The sequence below is a fragment of the Vicugna pacos genome, chromosome 2 (assembly GCF_048564905.1).
Source record: "Vicugna pacos chromosome 2, VicPac4, whole genome shotgun sequence".
NCBI lineage: Eukaryota > Metazoa > Chordata > Mammalia > Artiodactyla > Camelidae > Vicugna > Vicugna pacos.
In genome coordinates this window covers 108,337,464-108,357,312 of record NC_132988.1, presented here as the reverse complement: position 1 = coordinate 108,357,312, position 19,849 = coordinate 108,337,464, and the positions used below count along the sequence as shown (strand labels likewise).

General features: G+C 39.0%; 1 long non-coding RNA gene across 1 annotated transcript; it reads right to left on the bottom strand.

Annotated features, from left to right (window-relative positions):
• Positions 1–4,129: 4,129 nt before the first annotated feature.
• On the bottom strand, positions 4,130–11,597 carry LOC140700580 (uncharacterized). The gene is made up of 3 exons (XR_012078991.1): positions 11,510–11,597; positions 5,006–7,523; positions 4,130–4,399 (listed from the first exon to the last, which is right to left on the bottom strand). It is a non-coding gene; the product is annotated as an uncharacterized lncRNA (long non-coding RNA).
• Between the last annotated feature and the right edge of the window lie 8,252 nt (positions 11,598–19,849).

Genomic DNA, 19,849 nt, shown 5'->3' with positions numbered 1-19,849 from the left:
TTGAATAAGACAGGGCCACCTGGGAAACAGAGAGCTATGAAAAATAATTGAGTGCAATGTCTGGTACATAGTATGTGCTCAGTAAATGATGAATGAATATTGGTCACTGAAAGATGAAGCAATGTGAAATTGCATAAATCAGACTTTTCTTGGATCTCCATCTCTTCTCAGATTCTAACTCTGCACCCACAGAGACCTTCGAAAAACTACAGACCTAAATGGCACTGACTGTGGAAAGGCATGATGGTTCAGGTGGAGAAAGACAAGAGGATCCACAGGCGGAGTTCTTCACCTTGATGGGTTATGTCAGAATCATGTGGAGGGCTTGTTAAAACACAGGCTTCTAAACCCCACACCTAGAGATCCTAATTCATTAGGTCTCCACTGGGTACCCCAAATTTGCATTTCTAAGTGCCCAGGTGATCAGGTGATGCTGATTTCAGAAATTTCAGAACGGTGTTTTGTTGTTTTGTTTTGTTTCTTTTATACCAGGATATACTAGTTTGGCTATTCCACACCTTGAAAATTACTTAAACATAATAAACCATATAAATCTAGCACATATATTTGTACAGTCTTTCACAGTGAACATTTTTCATGCATGTTATCAAATTTGATTCTCAAAATAGTTTAATGAGATAGAAAGGTTAGTAATTACTATAATGATATTTTCAATAGATGAGAAAAAATACACTCAGATAGCATCGGCATAAACACCTTGAAAGCAGTGATTATGTCACATTTATATCAGTATCTTGAAAACTTAGTAATGTGAACAAAGCATAAACCATGTTCAAGAAGTGCTTAATTAGTTAATTGGGTTTGCACATAACTTATAAATAACAGAAGCAGGGATAAAACTGTCATATGATTCCAAATTTTGTGTCCTTTCAAGTTTTCTATAATATCGTCACATCAGTGTATCTCTTTCCCTAATTTCCCTCCTGTTTGTATGAAAAGGTGTCAATCCACAGCCATACAAAAAGCCACAGAACCATAAGAGACTTAAAAGTGGGGACGATGGCATCTTCGCCTCCTTCTGCTGAGGAGGATGTCTGACACACAGTAGGAACACCATCCGCATCTTCGGAACTGAATCATGCATCTATCTTCCCCACCAGCTACAAAATCATGATTATGTGTATCTGCCATCCCAGAATCGCTGGAAGGTTGCAAGCCTGGGAAATAAGGTTTAGGGCAACCACAAGCCATGGAGGAGAGCCACTTGGGGTCTGGGCCACATGGCTCTGGCTTCTTCCTCGTGGGAGAGAAGCAGTCTCTTTAGACCAGAAAGCTTAGGCGGAGCGCCTGCCAATTCTGCTACCTGGCAGCTCCAGCCTGTACCCGTGATTTGTTCTGCTCTTGCTTCCAAGTCCCCAGACGTGTTCAAATCAAGGGAACTGCTGAGTTGAAGTGGATTTCCCCATCGCTGTGAGGGAACAAGGCAAGCCTTAACTTTGACTTCTGAGCAGAGCCCCAGAGGGAGTACGCCTAATTAGAGCGAGGATCAAACGCCTTCATGCCCTGCCAGAGAGGCCCACCGAGTTTCTGTGGGCTGACGGCCATGGAGTTTGTTTTCTGCTCAAAGTGGCCTGGCTTTCCAGAAGGAAATAAAATGCATGTTATCTTCTCCAAATAATTTATAGTGTTGGAAGATGTTTCCTAAATCAGCGATGGGCTAAACTCTATATTTCTGGTACTTCTACAAAAAGAAGCGGCTCTCATAGACGTGCATTTAATCATATCTGTACATTTCACTTGGTCGTTTGAATAACGGTGCGCTAAATAAAGAGCTGGGCCTTCATTACAAATTATGAACAACTTTAAAATAACTTCCATAAAATCCAAGTCATTTGTCTTCGTTTGCAAGATGAGCTATAATATTCGTACAAGCAACCATTGTCACATACCACAGAAAATTTGCTGAAAGCATTTTAAAACTAAGAATTAGATTACACTTCTTTAAAGAACTCATACCTTCAATAGACATAAAATTATTTGTACTAAAAACTAGACATAATTGTATAAATATTTTCCTCTCAGAGATCTCAGTGATAAAGCAGAGTATTTATAAATCAAATGAACATATCTGAACACTCTATTTGTATTATTGAACATCACACAATGTTGCTGTCTGGATATCTTTATGGCCAACCAACTTAAAAAAAAAATCCCAGTTGTTTCCAGAGAAGGGTCTAAGGGACAAGCCTCCAGGGACCAGATGTCTTGAGCCAAGAGTAGAATAAGCAAGAGTGATGATGAAAAGGAAAGGTTAGAGGCGAACTGTAAGAGGCAGGTACAGCTGATACAATGTCAAACTCTGAGAAAAAGAAAAAGAGAAGAAAGAAGGAAAGAAGGAAAGAAAGAAGGAGAGAAAGAAGGAGAGAAAGAGAGAAAGAGAGAAAGAAAGAGAAAGAGAGGAAGGAAGGAAGGAAGGAAGGAAGGAAGGAAGGAAGGAAGGGAGGGAGGGAGGGAGGGAGGGAAAGAAAGAAGGAAAGGAAAGAAGGAAAGAAAAGAAAGACAGAAAAGAAAGAGGGAGAGGTTTACCAGGGAGCAGGGACAGAAAGAAACCAGATGAGAGAAAGTTTGCAAGTTTAGAAAAAGAATGGGACCAGTGTCAAGGTGTTCAAGCAGGATGGACTGGACACAGGGATAAATTGTAACTTCTGGAACTTGCCTCTTTTGTGGTCTTAAGTCCTCTGATACAAAAAGACAGTAACCACAGGTTGCCGCCTGACATCGCCATACATAGCTTTTAGCAAACTGTCTTGTAAGAGGAGACCGATTAGTGTGACAAATATTTATTAAGCGTTAATATACACCAGACACTGAACTACATGCTATTTATACACTGTGTTTGCACTGCTGAAACTCACAGCCCAGTGCGGGAGACAGGCACTTAATGTTATTCAAATCCAAGTAAATGTTTTCTGAATTATTAATTGAATGTGTGTGTGTGTGTGTGTGTGTGTGTGTGTACATGTGCAATCAAAGAAACCACTAATTGGAATAATTTCAGAAAAACATCCTGAAATAATTAATACTAAAATATTCAGCAAAAAAAAGGTTAACCACCAAAATACCTCTAAATTGATCCAACATCACAGTCTCAGTCTAAGAATGACTACGGGTTTGGAGTCAGGGGATTTGTGTTTCTGTCTTGTTTACTATTCCAAGTTGAATCGCCTGAACTCCCTGGAGTCTCAGTTTTGCTCCATCTCGCTGATTTGTGAAAAATAGATTAAATGTGTGGTACACTGAAAATGTTTATCTTATGCTCACTGTTGGTACAATAAGGTGCTGGTATCACCTGATGAGTTAACCTAACACCTTATCCGTCCTCTGAATGGCGAGAATGGAAGGATCTCATCAACTGCTTCCATGAAGTGGGTCGAGTGGTGTCCAGAGGAAGGACCATCTTATTTCTTCTCCATACTCTGTACACTCACTTACCACACTCCTCTCCTGTGTGACTTCTTTGGTAAGAGTGAAACATCACTAATCTGATACACTCACATACAATCCTGTGGGAATTTTTTTTTTTTAAGTTTATAGCCATCACCGTTCCAACATCACTTCTGCAATATCATTGTTGCCTACAAAACTGTGACTTTCTGCTTATTTTCAGCCCCTCAATATCCGTGGAACAGAGTGTCTCATTCACAGTTACTCCTAGAGCTGGCATATCCAGCTCAAGGGGAGGCCTAGTATCTCCTTGGTGTGTTGGGATGTGAGGGTGGAGGGCACTTTTACAGGTGTTTAAAAAAGCACTCTAGCATGACCTCCTTTGTTGGGGTGAGCACAGGTGTTCCCTTCATCAGCCTCCATGGAGGCTCACGGACCTCCTCAGCAAGACCTTCCAGCCTTGGGACTCAGGCCAGTTAGTGTATTTCCCTGAGCACAGTGTCGTCTTTGGTAGTGAAATCCTCTGACTTCATTCTCCCCTTTCAATATTCTGTTGCCAGTTCGGGTTTTTTACCTTTCCATATGAACTTCAGAATCAATTTGTCAATGTCTACAAAATAACTTGCTGGGATTATGACTGGGATTGCGTTGAATCTATGGTCTATCACCTGTAATCAAGTTTATCTTTTCACTGCTTGGACCCAACACAGTACTTGGCACACTGTAGGGGCCTCATTAATTTTTATTGATGCCAAACATCCAGTGAGACAAATTGAAGGTGGATGATTCTCCACCACTCCATAACCTTAAGACGATGGGCTTGTAGTGGTTTCACGTCACAGCACACTCACCCCCTCTTCCCTGTATGGTGAGAATATGGGAGGAGGGGAGAAGCGACCACGACTATGAACTGTGTGATATACTCCACGAGGACAGGAAATTCTCTCTCTCTGCTCTGCGGATGGTCATACCCAAACACCTGGAGCACTTCCTGCTGTATCATAGGAACAAAAATAGATAGTTTTTGAGTGTTGAATGAATATGTTTTCTGGCCAGAGATCAACATGCTGAAACAATTTCAGTTCCCAAATACACCGTGATTCCTCTGCATCTAAGTCCCTGCCTGAGCTGCTCCCTCTGCCTGGGACTCTCTCCTTACACTCCCCACTTTCCACCTAACTAACTCTAGTTAACCTCCAGGTACCTGCTTACACATTAGTTCTCTCTTACCTGTATCTCCTATGTGCTTTGTTCCCTATTTTTCTTCCTAGGATCAGAACACTTGGTCATACATTAGGTGCTCAACACATAATTCATGTTTAAAATAATATATTTCATCCTGTTCAAAAACCTGCTCAATGTCATAAAAACACACATTTGTTAATAATTCCTGAGTAAGTTATTAACTCATAGAGGTCAAATCTACACCTTAGATTAGAGTCTCTAATGCATCTTTGGATGTAGCATTGTACTCACAAAAGCCTTTGCATTTTCACCTCCTGGATCTATAATGTAAACAAAACGAACACTCCAGATTCAAGCTCTCTCTCTTATTCGAAAAACTGCCTCCAATATAGGAAGGCATCTGGCATCTCATCACCTTTAAGGCAGCTGTTATCCATTTCCTGAGTGTTCCAGTTGCAGCTTCTGGTCTTCTGCTGAAAGATTTCATTCCATTATTTATGACTCGACCTATCAAATGTCAATGGGAAGATTCCCTGGAAAGGTGTGTGTTGCTGTGGTTACCAAGAGCTTCTCTCATCCCAGGAAGAGTCTGCTTTCTGGGGTGCAGAACAGGCTTTAAAATCAGCAGGAACCACACGTGTTGAAGCAGAGATGTGTGAAGGGCACAAAGAACTTGCTATTATTTTCAAAGCATCCTGGGAAATGCCAGGAAGAATTCTGGGGTTTTCTTTCAAAATGATAACTTATGGACAGTTTGGTGCAAAGCCATGGATATTAAAAGACTTGATTCTCCTGCCTTCGATAGAACAGTGACTTTTTATTCTACTGCTATCTTCCCCCACCTCAAAAACATGCATTTTTTATGAGAAAGTCAAATTGGCCTTGTCTTGCAGGCAAACACTTCTTGCAGAACAAATGAGCCCTTTTTTTTTGGTTAAATTACAGAACCAGTGAAAGATTTATGATTCTGCTGGACAAAATCCTTTTGTTTTAAATAGTTGCCATTTTTCCATGAAGAAATCAGACACCTTGTTGGTGTTTTCTTATAGTAAACATAAGGTCACTGAAAGGAAACAGGCTAGATGAAAGATCACCACAGTATTAAATTACTTCCATCTGCAAACACTGTAAATCCCGCAGACATAAAAAGAGAAGTTATGGTTAGAGCTCTGAAGTGTCATGTTTTGGACTCGAAAAAAGTCCTTCTGCTGAGGACTTTATTCTATTGCCAAGATTAAGAAACATGAAGTCGTGACGCGGTAACTGGACCATGTCAAAAGCATTCTACAGCAGAAATCTCGTTCACTCGCTGTTTCTCTCTGTCCTTTTCCACCATTCACTTCTTGCTTTATCTAACTTTCAAGTCTATATTGGAAGAAATTGCTATGGATTAGAGTCAATGTCCCATAGTATTAGTTCTCTGCAGATTTTAAGGAACTTATTCAAAGCATACTCTTTAGTTTTTCATTTCCCTGATTATAAATTGTTTATGTTTGGGATGGAATTCCAAATGGTAACTTTGAGAAACAAGGTCATTTACATTTGTAATCAATTAACATTATCCACAGTTGCAATTTTACTAAATTGCATGGTAGTCTTTGGGCAGGATTTAAATTTTTCATCCAAGGTTATTAGTAGTTACTATCAGAGTGAGCAGTGATTGTTGTGTTCTTTTGACTGCTAAGCATGTGAACTTGATTTCTAGTTTTGAGAAATCTATTACTGAATAAGTCCAAACATTAAAAGTGGAATCCTTGCTTCTTAGTCTCCTGGAAGACAAGACATGGACGCGAGATATCCACACCCAAGTTCTGAATCTGGAACAAGTGCTGCAAAGCACTACCAGCGCCCGGTGGCAGTGAAGACGGTGGTGAGAGAAGCACTGCACGGTGAGCAGTGAAGGGACTGGCGTCCTGAGGAGGATATTCCTACAGCACGGCCTTGACTCCTGGTCCAGTTCGACCATTTAATGATTCAATGTTCTTGGACCAAAGCTTTAATGACTACATCAATTTCTTCATCTATAGAATAGGGTGATGATAATCATGATCCCATAATATTGCTTCCAAGTTGGAAAGAGCTAATTCTCAGAAGAGTATCTGGTGCACAGGAAGGTCTTCACTGGCATTACCTTCTGAAGCCACCATTACCTTCCTGCGGGTGTGCACGTAGACTGAACCACATTCCTCAGTTTGTTTGTTTGTTTCCTTGTTTTATTATTTCCAGTATCTTTTGTTTATGATTTCCAACCTTTTTCTCTTAAATTAACCAGAATGGTTTTCCGTTGAATACAACCAAGCGTCCTGACTGTAGTCCATCTATAAGCTGATTTGCATTTTCAGCAACAAAACACCCTCATGCTAGAGACTCATTTTAAGTTCAGAAGTGGGATATTTGGGAGAAAACTATTTTTCTTGATAGGACTCTCTTCATATAATGCTGTCACATAAAAATTCATTATTTAGCTTTGACAATAACCATTTCTGTAATCGTGCCTTGTTTATTTCTTCATATGCTATAACTAAGGGGTGATCCAGGCTCTTGAAGTAACGTCAAGAACTTCTGAAGTTATGATGTTAAAAGAGGATGACTTTTAGAGTTCTGCTGAAAAGAGAGAGAGGTAGCTTGTCTACGTGTGTTTGCCTAGGAGTCCTTATATAGGCAAGAACAAGCAATAGTTATACGTTGATAAGCATGACATGGATCTCCAACTCCTGAAAACATGGGGCAAAATGTGAAAGCACTGGCTGGCTTGTGTCCACACAGCCTGAAGCTGTTATGGAGCGAGGGCTGGGGAGAACACTTCCAGAAACCACATCACGACCGTCAGGAATCTGGCTCCATGTTTAAGAATTCCAGAAAGTTGTCTGGGAAATAGTAACACCAGAAGCTTCCTTTGATTCTCTCTTTGATAAGATCTCTTCTCAGAGGGTCTGAAGGGGAAGAGAGAGATAAAAGATGATATTGACAAAAGTTCTAGCTGCTTCAAAGGAAATCCATGTGGTTTGCATGCCTTACATAGTGCTTCCTAAAAAAGGAAGACAGCTGTTTGCTGTAGGAAGGCCCAGACTGCTGTGGCCAGTAGCTTCAAGCCACTAATTACAGTTCTGTAGGCATCAGAGAAGGCACACTCTTTAAAACCTATCTCATATCCTTATTTTTTTCCAAGTATGGCCTGCTTCTCATGACCTGAGAATAACCTAGAAGAATCAGGTATTTCTCTACCTTGCTAGGAAATCATTATTGTCATTTTTACTGATGGAGAATAGAATGTAGGGCCCTTGATGAGCACTTGCTGAGTTCCCACCCCACAGAGAGTGCTAAGCAGATGTTGTGTACATTCCCAGAACTCATGAACTGAAAAAACATTTCTCCACCAACAATGGCATGTTGGCACTGCTGTGGCAGGGTGAGGCTGGAAAGCTCTAGAACAGCACACAGGCCACCTTGGCCCCTATGCTGGCTCAGGTATTAATTGCCTGGGTGACTTTAAGTGGGACCTCACACCTTTGCTGTTGTCAGTGTCCTTACTTAAAAAATGAGACAGTCACCTGAGATCATCTCCCAGGTGGTCTCCAGATCTAAATTATATGGCTTTTAATTTCAGAGAAAACTTTTTCTTCATTAAAAGCCACCATAACAACAAACATTCGCAGCACTCACTTAGACCACATCTTTCAGAAAATAGAATTCTTCCACTCATATTTACAATTATTTGCTTTATAACATGGATACCTGTTGACCTATATTATGAAAAATATTTTACATATCAAACGTTGGCAAATAGTTTATTAATCATATCTGGTTATTAGAGAGATACTGAAACTTCTATAAATATCATACAATATATTGATAACAATAATGAAGGTAATAATCAATAGATAGTATTCACAGATCACCTTTCACGTGTCAAGCCCTGGTATAAATGCTTTAGATATAGTCACTTAAAAATCAATCTTCCAAACTCCCTAGGTATTAGCATTATAATTCTTACTTTAGGAATTAAGAAAATTGAGGCAGTGTTGCACAATTAAAATGTAGAGGAGCATGGATACGAACCAAGGCAGTCTAGCTCCAAATTCTGTGCTCTTAAGCACTTTCCAATAACCTTTTAAAGTTGAAGGTATACTTGGAGAGCAAGTTAACCCAAGAATTTATTTTGTAAGACTATGATGAAAAAGTTCAAACTACAATTAGTTCCCATTATAACTGTGTGATTTATTACCTCTGCAACCTGGGAAATCTATTCAGTCCTTCTAATATTCAGATCCTTCATCTGTAAAATTGGGACACTGCTGTACAGAATCATCAAGTGGATTTGATGAGATTAAAAATGTAAAATTCTCTACCTTAGTTAACAAAGTAGTTAATTTGTTTATTTAGCAAATGCTGTGGGACACCTACTATGTGCCACCCAGTGGTGTGGAGGACCCAGCATTAAGTAAAACAATGTTCACACATCATGGAACTGATATCTTTGAAGGAGGATAAAGATTTTTAAAAGCATACCAATGACAAGGTAATTGCAGATTGTGATCAGTGAGTAAGTGTTTTCTCCATCTATTGCTCTGTGTAACGAGTACAGGGATCCTATAAGATGAGAATTCTAAAAAGGCATAGTGGAGATGGCTGTTTGCTCCATGGGATGACGTGAATGCCTGAGAGATAGAACCACTGAGGCTGGAGGATACACGTCCAAAATAGCTTCCTTACTTATTGCCTCCTGTCAGGACTGAGATGGCTAAAACTCAAGTAGGCTCAGCTGGGACATGAACATGTGGCATTTCCAACATACAAGCAGAGAATTAAGATGTTATGATACTGAGTGACTGGGGGATTCGTCTGGGAAGTGTTCAGGGAAAGTCTCTCAGAGAAATCAACGAAATTGAGAAACTAAAGATGGATAAGGATCCAGCCAAGTGAAGATGAAGGGGTAGAATTCCAGTCAGAGCTAGTGTAAAGGCCCTGAGGAGAGACGAGAAAGCACAGTCGGATATAGAATAAGATACGGCCATTGATGTGGACAGGGATGGGGTTAAGTGTGGCTTTCTAAGCCAGGTTAAAGAGTTGGGATATTATTATAGATCCATGGGAAGCCATTGGGAAGTTTTGAGTTGGAAAGTGATGGAGTATTAAAATAAAAGAAACAAAATAGAAGGGAAAAAAAAGAAGCACGATAAAAGAAACAACAGCCAAATAGAATCCTACTTCAGTTTCCTCTGACTACATCCATGACGTCTACCTCTAGTATCTTCACAGTGGCTCCAAATTACTGACTTTTTGTCACCTATTTTGATCATTTTTGAAATAGGACATTTAAATGTATGTTCTTCTCTAACAATACATATAAACTATGTTTATAAAATTAATATTCATCTACATTGGGGACAAAAAATTGGGAGGGGGTCTGCTGAATCTCCTAAAAAGATACTGACTTAACTCTAAATCTTGACAAAAGCATTTTATTCATGTATCATTCATTCGGGCATCTATTTTCTCAACCACCTTTCCATTGATGACCAGGTATCAATATCTGCCAATAAGAAAAATAACTGTAACACAGTTTCTGTTTTCATGGTATCCTTATGATACACAGTAATTTTTTTTTCTCCTTAAAAGTGCTGTTGGAGCACAGAGGAAGGAAAACAGTACCCAACATCCCCAAGGCAGAAAACACTGAAGACAGTGTGCCCTGGGAAAAGGCACTTAAACTAATTAAAGTGGAATTTATGTCAATTATTTATGTCTTGACCTAAGAAGCTCTTGTCATACTCATAGAAAACATTGCATCTGGGTGCTTCTAACCAGAGTTACTTAAACAAACTGGAAATGGAAGTCCTCCTTCTGTTCTTTCTGCGCAGAATGTTTGTCCATCGTCAACAGTCCTCAGGAGCTGGATTCCTTCCACATGAAAGGAATTCCAAAACTCAACACATTCCTTAGCTTCCAAAGTGGAACCACAACTTAGACAATTGTTCCAAATGAATGGAGCATAGACACACACACACACACACACAATTTGCCGAGAGAACGAGTGAGAAATGCCTTAGTAATTATTTCTTTCAGTTGGTTGTTATCTCGTCTTGCATCTCACTTGAAAACATCTACAATTTTTTCTAGGTAAATATATTTGTTCAGACTTAACAGACAATTTTAAAGCTGGCATTGAACAAAACAAATATTTCAAACTTGAAATTCTAAGTGAGGAATCAGTTCTCATAATCCAATGCCAGCTTCTCAAATGGGATGGATCATTTCATTATCACATCCACCCCCAAATCAGGCATGATGTCAGAGTTTCAAAATCAAGATCACTGGAAGTCAGTCATTCATTTTGGATTTTCTGGATTAGATATTTAAATATTTGGAATTCACTTTTTTTATACTAACTTTATCAGAAACATAGCAGCAGAACTTATGCTAGTACCCCTTCCTCTATAACTTACCTTCATAACCCATAACCCACACAGACACCCTTTCTAACGTTAAATGTTTCTATGAACAGTTAAAATAGTCTTAATAATATGTTATCCCACTTTCTCTCTCAATGGCCATATTACCCAATAGTTTAAAACATGGTGTTTAGAGTCAAATACCTGGGGTCCTACTCTTGTCTCCACACTTGCCATGTGATCTGCCATGTGCCAGGTGAAGAGTCACTTGTGTCTCTCAGTGTTAGAATGGGCATAGTATATGTAACATTATAACATTACTAAGAGAATGGATTTTGTTAGTATATTTGAAGTATTTAGAAGTGCCCCAGACACGATTTATTTTTGATCAATACAATATTCCTTGGGACTCAGTTTTTGCTTCTTTTGTTTTTGTTTTGTTTGAGGTACTTATTTCCCTTCCTAGTGTTCCTGTCTACTCGCATTCCCAAAACTAGAATTGCAGCTTCTCATACTCAAGAATATACCTTTATCATATCTGATTGGTAAAAGCCACTGATAGCTTCAATCAGAAGTTCAAGGGTCTCCTGAAAATGAGAAGAACTGAGGAGGAAAGTGAGTAGGGAGGGGCACTCAGCATTAGATGTACAGGAGTCCCTGGAAGACTAGGAGCACTGTGATGTAATCAATGGTCCATCGTCCTGGAGATATATGACCAGGCGTCATAAAGGCTTTCAGTCTGTCCATAGTATCATCAATTCAACATTAAGGCCAGAGGAATGGGAAAGATAAAACAGAAAAATACTTCTCTTGACTCTTAACTTTTAGGTGATTAAATATAGGTGAAGGACAGTAAAGAGAATGATAAATCAAATATTTAAAAAATATGTTATCAATTATCCTCTCATCAGGGAATACTGGAAGTATGGGAGGCAAGAAAAAAATTGGTTTGTGGAGACATTACAGTGTAAGGAAAATTAAAATATCAGAGGAATAGATTTCATGAGCCAATCTGTGGATTGAGGAACAGCAGAAGGACTCTTGACAGAGAGGTAAGGAGGCTGGGATGGGAGTAAGTCAGGTCTCAGAAATACAAATGGTGGCCCCATGAGGAGCATCAACACTACAAAGATCAGGCTCTCTTAGCTACATCATCGTGGTAGAGACTAACTTAGAACATAAAGCCAGAATCTGTTATCTTAGTGGCAGTTACTCTGACATTGTTCAGGATCCCAGAGAAGTTCAGCCACTCCTATTTTTCAAACCAGATTTCAGGGTCAGTCTTTGATGGAAGCCTGTGAAGAATGAGGCAGTATCATACAAATTCTTCCACAGTGATGTTGTCCAGGATAAAAACAGGTTGGCTGGGAAGCCAATGTTTTTCTGGGTCTAGTACATAATTAGTCATTAATTACAGGTTAATACACATGGAACAGATTTTGAGCACAAACTCTCCACCAAGGCATGAATTGATCGACAAAGATGCAGTAACTGAGGCTGAAACTCCCTACATGTGCGTGGTCCACAGTCAGACTCCCAGGAATGAAGCTGGTCTCTTATCACAATTTACCTGCCTAAATTTGAGATCACCAGTGGATCATCAACCAAAATATACTACTTCCGCTCTGTGTCCTCTTCTCACAGTCTTTCAACTGAAGAATGGGCTGAGAAGTGGGTTGCTAGGACATGTGTGTATTTGATTTATCTGTACATTTCAGGTCCCCAACACAATGTGAGCAGAGATAAGGTACCCAGTGCAGCTTTGTTAAGTGAGTAAATACATGAACATACAAACTGAACCTTGAGAAGAAGGAGGAACAAATGATTGAATGAAGGAGTGAATGAAACAATGGTAGGTTTGTCAAAGATCTTTGATGAAATAATAAAGTGAATAAGTCGAACATTACTGTTCCTGGGAGCAATTGTGCTATGGAGAAAAAACTCAATATTTTGTATCGCTAAATCAGGTTCAGTCAGCTGACTAGTTTTGCTAAATATGTGTTGGGTTCTGCATATTTTTCTGCCTCATTGAATAAAGCTTTGTTGTAAAAGTTAGCTTTAAATTGATCCCTGAAGAAGGCTATCCAAAAATAGCCCAGCATGCGAAGTCCAGCATGTTGTTTCTTTCACTTCCCTCGGCTACTCCCCTATGAAAAATATTTTGATTTAGTTGGTTCATTTCACGTGATGGCAGTATGAATGATCACTTTATAGCAGACATCAGCAAAAGGATAGGAGTTTATCATTAATACAGAGTGAAACTGAAACTATTTTAGCCTCCCTCTGCTTTTGTTGAAGATAAATGATTATGATGTCAGTACAATTTGAAAGAATATTCAATTAGAAGCTGAAAAATACCTAGAAGTTTCAATTTCCTCCTATCACAAGGCCTGGATTCTCATGGACTCTAAAAAGTGAGATGATTCTCTCATTCTTATAGTACAAATGGCTTTTCGGTAACTAGTTTCAGAACCCACTGAGTGGAAAAAATTCCTCTTCGTTTATGATGGTTTTACACTTACAGCTGACTACATAATTTGGCTTTCTTCTGGATGCTTTCCTAACATAGCTCAGATTAACGGAACACACTACACCATAGACACTCACCAAAGGAAACAAAGACACAATATAAATACATGACTTCTGCCCACATGTGGATTTTAAGACTTTACCATTACACTCTTAGAGGATGCCTGCAGCGTTTCTTTTTGGAACTCTGAGAGGCGTGTTCAAGGCGATAATTGGGAAAAGAGCAATCAGGTCTACCTTCCCTGGGAGAGGATACTGGAGCTGAAAGTTGTTGCATGTTTATTTGTGTCAACCCTGAGCTAAGTGTGATGGGCTAAATAATGATCCCCGCCAAAGATGTGCACGTCCTTAGTCCCAGGACCTGTGAATATGTTGCTTATCTGGCAAAATGCCCTCTGTGCATGTGGTTAAGTTAATGACCTTGAGGTGGCTAGATTATCATGGTGGGTAATGACAGAGTTTCTTAGAAGCAGAAGGTCAGAGACTAGTGAAGGGAGCAGGCAATGTGATAAGGGAAGAAAAGATTGGCGCGAGTCACAAGCAAAACAATGACAGGCGACAGCCCATAAAAGCTAGAAGAGGAAAGGCATGTGTTCTGTTCTGAAGGCTCTGGATGGAATATTTCTGTTGACCCCTTGATTTCAGCCCTGTAAGGCTTATTTTTGGCCTTCTGATCTCTGGAACAGAAAGAGAATAAACAGGTGTTGTTTTAAACCACTAAGTCTGTGATCATTTGTTACAGAAGTAATAGGAAGCTCATTGAATATTTTTGCATTATCTTATGAAGGGTTCCTGACACTACAAAGGAAGAGCACAATCTCCATTTTATAGGGACACCCAAGGCTGGGAGAGGCTCACCCACGTTCTCACCGCTGATCAGTAATGGGGTTAAGACTCGAATCCAGACTTCCCGGCCAATAAACCCCGTAACTTTTCCACAGACCATTGTAACCGATAACTTGGTCCAGACTTTCCCTCTTACACACCAATGTCAACCAGAGAGACTGTTCACACATATGAGTCCACTCTGTCCTGTAAACCATTGTTGCTACTGGATGAATGTCACACTGTGTGGATTATCCTGAAATCTTGCTTTCATTTAAAATGCCTTCTGTCACTCAACTACAGATCTGGGGGTTATTTGCCATGCACACAGAGGCCGGGGGAAAAAAAAGAGAAGAAAGTGAAAGCCAGGGCAAACCTCACTTTGTGAATTACGGCCCAGGATCAGTTTTCCGACAGCATCCGAGTCTGGAGGAATGAGTGCAGGGCTTTTATTTTTCCCTTTACAACTTCAGCAGGATGCTCCTCCAACAACCAGCCCCTCCTGCCGAAACAACGGGCTTTGAGGGGTTCCTAGAAATGATTGAAACGGATCCCTGCTCCCTGAGCTACCGGGGAGCTGTCGCTGATATTCCTAAGGGCAGTTTGGCCTTCCTCCAGGAGAGACGATGTCTGATTTACTGCAGTGCCTACTGTGATGCCTGCGTCGCTTGACTTCCCGCCTGGCCAGTGGGAAACACCTGCAGAAGAGGGCCTCCCTTGGCGGCTGCTTTCAGTGGGAGAGAGGAGGCCAGCCCAACATCTGTCTTTCTTATCTGCTGCTGATGTGCACAAGACTGCATGTTTCTTGGTGGTGGTTTGTCAGTGAGGCTTTCAAGCATGGAAGTTGTTCCTGCTCTGCTTCTTTGTTTAGATCCTTCTGCAGCTCATTTGGGATCCTCAGGTAATAAAAATCATCCCTCCCGCCTGATGTTCCAGCAGAGGATGTCAAAGCAGATCCACATTTTATAGACTAGTTTCCCCTAAAATGTTTCCACTGTTTTCATTATAAAGATGACGTCGCAGGGAGCAGGACTGAGACACGTGGATGTGTGACATTTCGTCCACCATCATGCTGGTCATGAGGTCTTGGCAAGCATGGGATCAGGGTGCTCAGAAGTGCAACAGTAACCAGTATTTCCTTTATATTTTCCTTCCATCAGTTTCCCTACGTCTCCCCCGTCATCAAATGTTTTCATTGGGAGTGAATAAAGCAGTCTTCAGCAACTTTTGTGACTTATGCCTCGTCTGTTTCATCAGTTCCAAACTTGGCTTATGAGGAATTTGGGGGGAAAAAAAGTAAAACAAACTTCTAGAATAACGATCTCTAGCCTATTGTTCTTTCCTCATTTGTAAATTTCTGGTTTGCTACTATACAGAGGAGACATAAAAAGAAGAATCCGTAATGAGTTTTAAGAAAAGCTGCAGGAAGATTTTAAAAAGATAATATGAATTTGGGGAGAAAAATGCTGGTAAGAAATAGAGGATAAATAGTATAAATTAAAAAAAAAATCAGCCATTGGGAAAATACCAGAAGGTAACATTAGTTGTTTTGATTCCTAACATTTAAAATACGCAGAGGAAAAATTTGGGAAGAGAGTAAAGATGATCAAAACATACATGCTTACGTGCATTGTAGTTCAAGTGTTTCTATAATCACTGAAAAGAAATACAAATCGAAAATCAATACCAATTTCCCAGAGAAGAGAAATCCAGTCAGGTGGAGTTTGTTAGAAGATGATTCTGGAACATCTAATGACGAACCTGTGCCCATTTTTAATCAGAATTGAAGAAGATGATAACGCATACCTTTGAGTGAGATTTGGAGAGCTTGCTGTGAATCTGCTTTGTATTTTGAAGCTGGGACGTTTTCAGATTCTTCCACTGGTTTCTTAACAGAGCAACACAAAAATCAGTCGTATCTACCTTGGCATCTCATGGATGACTCCATGTGCTATGGGGCTACATTCAGTTGCCTAGCCTGAGTCCACAGCCTCCTGTGGACCCCCACTGCAGTCTTATCGACAATAATGAATCCTGATTCATTTTCTCCGTCTCCATTTCAAACGCATCTTTTTTCCATAGAGAGATCTCTCCTTCCTTAGAGGCCCAACTGATGCTGTAACAATGTATTTCAAGGATAGAATTTAAAGAAATCTAGCCTGAGTTCTATTTATCTACATATGTATACTTTCTACTGGTCGGCAAACTCTTCCAGAAGATGAATTGTGCCATTTTTTCTCTTCTGTCTTCTCAAGTAAATCCTACAATGTCTAGAACAGAGATGACAAAAAATGTGTATTGCAAAATGGCAAATCCTTAGATTTTGTTTTTGACTTTTTATTACCTAATTGCATCTAAATTGTTCAGTATGAGACAAGTGATGGAAAGGAGCAGCAATAGATCATAATGGCCATTTTTTTCTGAACCTACCATGCTCAGGGCTCTACGGTAATCTCTTTATTTAAGTTACCACATCTAATTCTTATAACAATTATTCTTTCAAGAATAACTTGAGTACCTACTATGTGCAAATCCAAATACACATCACACTCCTATTTTGCATATGAGCAAAATGAGACCTAGAAAAGTTAAGATCACAGAGCTAGTAAATAGGCTAGGATTCAGACTTGGATATGTTTTAATCCCAATCTTTTTATTAAAGGATCTAATTAGAAATAAACTATTCTTAACTAAACAAAGCAAAGAGAAGATAACTTGAAAATGTATTCCTAGTCCTTCACAGGCACATTGATTTATATTTCTTTTCTAAAGGTAAAAAAAGGAAAAAATATTCCAAAACATCCTTTAAAAATGCCTATGGCTTATAACTTCTGTCCAATTGTTAGAACATATTTTATATACAAATAATTTTAAACTTTTAATAAACTATTAGTCAATCCTTTCTTACAAATAAGAAAGAAGAAAATGTGATCACCATTCTCTGTGGTCAATATTTTATGACTTTTATTTTTTATTTTAAAACATTTTCATTTACAAATAAGAGATACCCAACTCCAATTTTCTAAGCAAACAAAACAAAACAAAACAAAAATGTGGTTTATAGGCTTATTGAGCCAAAAAATGCCCTAGGTAAATTTGTTTTCAGCAAGGTTAAAATCCATGGGTACAACTGTATCAAGTCTTGGGGCCTCTATTTCACATTCATTTTTTTCTCTCTCTTTCTCTCTCAATCAATTTTTATCTTTTTTTGTCTTTTCACTTTGGTTTCCTTTCTCTTTGTTCCATTCTCAAACAAGCTTTCTCTGAACTTAGGAAAGTGTCTAGGAAAAGTTGTATCCAATACTCTCCGCAGTAGGATAGAAGAAAGCAGACTCTTGCTATTTAGTGCAAGCAAAAGTCCATGGGAATACAGTTGGTTCTCTTCATTACATTGGTTACATTCTATAAAGTTGTGACCAACACTAAATTAACACATATTAAACTATTGTTCCTAGGTGAAACACAGGACTACAGATCTAATTTCCCATGAGCCTCTGGTCACAGCATTCTCATAAACCAGTCAATGGTTTAATTGTTCTCTCTCTGTTTCTGTTTAACCCTACTTTATTTTATTTTTTTTGACATTTTTTATTGAGTTATAGTTATTTTACAACATTGTGTCAAATTCCAGTGTAGAGCACAATTTTTCAGTTATATATGAACATACATATATTCATTGTTGCATTCTTTTTTGCTGTGAGCTACCACAAGATCTTGTATATATTTCCCTGTGCTGTACAGTATAATCTTGTTTATCTGTTTGGCATATGCCTGTCAGTATCTACAAATTTCAAACTCCCAGCCTGTCCCTTCCCACCTCCCTTCCCCTTGGCAACTACAAGTTTGTATTCTATGTCTATGAGTCTATTTCTCTTTTGTATTTATGTTCTTTTCTTTTTTTAGATTCTACATATGAGTGATCTCATATGGTATTTTTCTTTCTCTTTCTGGCTTACTTCACTTAGAATGGCCTTCTCTAGGGACATCCATGTTGCTGTAAATGGCATTATGTTGTCATTTTTATGGCTGAATAGTATTCCGTTGTATAAATATACCACATCTTCTTTATCCAGTCTTCTGTTGATGGACATTTAGGTTGTTTCCATGTCTTGGCTATTGTACATAGTGCTGCTATGAACATTGGGGTGCAGGTGTCTTTTTGAAGTCATTAACCCTACTTTATTTAGTAAATATTGTTGATTTATTAACATGCCCAACAGCACTATGTCTCCTGCTTGAATGAAGCTTATCTAACACACATTTTTTCTCCATAAGTCATAATATCACAGCCTTCTAGCTGTTAGGAACTCTTGACAGAACTTCAGCTATGGCTTGGGGACATTTTAAACTGTAAAATTATCCCCCAAGAAACAGAAATATGTAGGGGAAAAAAAAAACTTGGCACTAGGTAGACCTCAAAAAGGACACATGTTTACAAAACAAGAGCTCAAACAGTCAGAGCTCCACCATGTTCAACTTCAGCTGAGAATGTATACATTGGGTGACAAATATTGTGCTGTTTTGGGCTATAGATGACTAGGAAATCATTGTGCATGTTCATTTGGGGATTATAAATACATTTAACAAGTAGAAGTGTTCACAAATACAAAGCCCATGAATAATGAGGAAGGACACTTAAGTCTTATTGGTTGTGTTTGACTAAGCCTGAGTCACTTACCCACTCCTGCATGAAAAGACAGTGATGTCTGCTTCCTTGAAACGACATGGACAACTCAGTAAGTTCAGGATGGCTGCCTAGAGAAAACAGATGGGGTTAGTGAAGAAGGGGAGATTGGATAGCACACAGGAAAAAGATTTAGATATCCATATCACCCCCTTTCAGCCCACGCCTTCCCAGGCAAGAGAGATCTGTTTCTTAAGACTTTTACTGTTTTAAAAGTCTCTTCTCTTCGCTTCTAGCTTTCTTCATGTGCAATTGATTGGCTATATATCTAGGGATTCATGCAGGAAATGTGTACCCCAGGTAATATTTAGTATTAAGTGTAAAATCATCAAACTATTATTTATAATAGTATACATTACATCAAAGTTTATTCGTAACTCTCCTTTAAAGGTAAAATGTATTTTGGGATGATTCTGTTCTTTTTTCTTTTGTTAGAAACTAATAACTAGTGAAATTACTGAGAAGTAGAGTTCTTACATTATCTTAAAAATAACTGACTGTCTTGTACTTACGTCAGGCCAAATTCATCTATTTTTTTTTAAAGAGAGAGCAATAGTGCTTATATTGACTTATTGTGTCTCAGATCCTAGACTTGTTAAATTTCTAGATGGTACTTTTTATGATCAGAAGCTCTTCTGAGACAAGGAAACTGAGGCTTAGCTCAGTCGAATAACTTCACTCCTTTATGTAAAGATTCAGTTAGTGCTTACTGAGTGTCTTTTTAGTGTGCTAGGATTGTGGTAGGTGTTGGAGACCCAGTGCTCACAAAGTCATTAATGCACTCACTCAGGAAATCATTCTTAAAGATATCTTTATGCTACTTGGACTA